The sequence below is a fragment of the Mycetomoellerius zeteki genome, unplaced genomic scaffold, assembly GCF_001594055.1.
Source record: "Mycetomoellerius zeteki isolate Tzet28-1 unplaced genomic scaffold, Tzet1.0 scaffold426, whole genome shotgun sequence".
NCBI classification, from domain to species: Eukaryota; Metazoa; Arthropoda; class Insecta; order Hymenoptera; family Formicidae; genus Mycetomoellerius; species Mycetomoellerius zeteki.
In genome coordinates this window covers 332,532-334,929 of record NW_017257421.1, presented here as the reverse complement: position 1 = coordinate 334,929, position 2,398 = coordinate 332,532, and positions in this window count along the sequence as shown.

Below are 2,398 nucleotides of genomic sequence, written 5' to 3'. Positions count from 1 at the left end.
GAGATGTGAGACTGAAATTAACTAAATGTATATAATGAAGATCAGATTTAATTGTTGTTAATATAAACTTACAAAGCTCATGAAACATGTTGAATGTTCCGTTTGAGGTGAGTTACTTAGATTTTTTTTCTTTTGATAAATCAATTTAATTTTGATATTTCAATCAGGATTCACTACAATCGGGAACCTGTAAGTGACTCATGTTGACGGAATACTCAACATATTAATTACACATATGTATTGCTGAGGAGGACTCGAAAGTGAGTCGAAACGTTCAATAAAGAGGATTCTACACATTAATGATTAATTAAGATTGAAATTAATCGTTGGCACCTTCATCAGCCCGTGACTCGTATGACCTTTACGGATTGTGTTATTATTATTTTTATTAAATATAAAGATATTTATTTTGTATACAAGAATCATTAATTTAATTTAACTATCACTTTTTTATTAAGAAAATATTTAATTATTATAAGTAAATGCTTAGTTGGCTATTCAAATAAATATTTATTAAAATTTAGTATATTTTTCCGAGATTTTTGTAGTGTATTGTATTATTATACTAACAATTCAGTAGAAAGAGAGAGAGAAGCGTATATTTTTATTTTAAACGCCCTAGGATACGATATCCTTTCAAACACACAAAATGATATATTATAGATATGAAGACATTAATATGGCAGTAAATGTTTAAAATTTAAATAATCAAGAAGATTGAAACATGACATAAAGAAATAAGAAAAATGTATATACATATATATAAGCATACAAGTAAAAGTATTCGCATCATTTAGAAGTGTTTTCCTAAAATACTGAGAGAGAGAGAGAGAGAGAGAGGGGGGATATGTAAATGAATGCATTTTTAATAAAAGAATAAGGATCTCAAAATTTAAAACAATAAATAGGAAAGAGGGCTATTGAGAGTCAGGCGCGGTACACAATACAATTATTATTGTGTATATATTATTGTGTATAAATATATAACAAACGTTCATTTAAATCACAATAAAATTGATGTAGAGTTTATTACAATTAATTTACTTCATTTCGTCTTACATCAACAGCTGTTTATCTTTTTACGATAAATGTAACGTATTATGTAACAGATTACACGCCGCGCACGTGTTGCATCGGTTGCGTTGACTAGAATTCATCGATCGACTCGTTCAAAGAGTGAGGGAAAAAAGAGGAGAGGGAGGAGAGAGGATGGGAGAAGAAGGAAAGATTCCTTTTAAAGTAATATTAAGATATTAAATATGATTGGAAATTTAAAGAGAAAAAAGACGTGAAATCTGATGACACGACACTTCTCATTGACGGGATGACAAGTGTTACAGCTTAATGACCGACATCTGTTCGCTGAACGCGTACACCGAAAAAAGTAATTGATGAGATCGGATTATGTATTCAAACGGATTTGTTTGCGCTCGCAAAGAGCACTCGTTCCTCTTGTGTGCGTTACGTAAAAACACAACCGGCGATTAATATCGTGCGTCTGATCACAAGGTGATCATCCATACTCGGCGGTGTTAAAAATAAATGCTAAAAAAACGTCGATAGGCAGAATCCTACAGTGCGGGTTTTAAAGTGCTACTTAAAGATCTACAATAGGGTTTTAAGCCTTAAGCCATAAGAAATGGGCGAATCACAATCGATTATTCCCCTCGGATTCGACTATAATTGGTCAGTTTCTTACGGCTTAAGTCTTAAAACACCTATTGTTGATTCGGACTTAAGGATATCAACTATCTAAATTCTTTGGAGTGGGATCTCATTGCGAATTCGATTGGACGCATTCAGTGCGCACTGGTGCATATTAAAGTCATCTACACAAATTGATGTAAAAATATGTGTTTAATATATACTGTCTAAATTCTTTAAAATGGAATCTCACTTTAAAGAGTGAGAATTGAGCCAGTTTTGAAAAAGAGTGGCTCAATTTTCAATCTTTAAGATCGGTACCCGTAGTCGATTCTTATATTTGAGACTTAAGTACAGTCTTAAGATGTCATAAGCCAGTCAGAGGGCTGTATTAACATCTTAAGACATTACTTAAGATGGTCTTAAAGTAAGAACGGACTATGAATACCACCCTAAAAGTGAGATTTTACTCCCCAGAGTGAGATTCACTCCAAAAGTTTTAGAGAGAAAATTCAGCGCTTTATATTAATATTACAATACATCGTAAATGTTCTGTTGCAGATAACAACAGGCGACTGTTTGCTCATCGATCGACGTGGTATTGTCCTGCGAATCTCAAAGAGCACTCGCGGTTATTGCATTCCCGAGTCTCTCGCCATTTCCGAGGGTTACCTCTGTCGTTATTTGTCAGAGTAGCTAAAACGATTCTCGTGTCGTCGAAGAGTTAACAACGGGAGCGAAATTCGCATCGGAA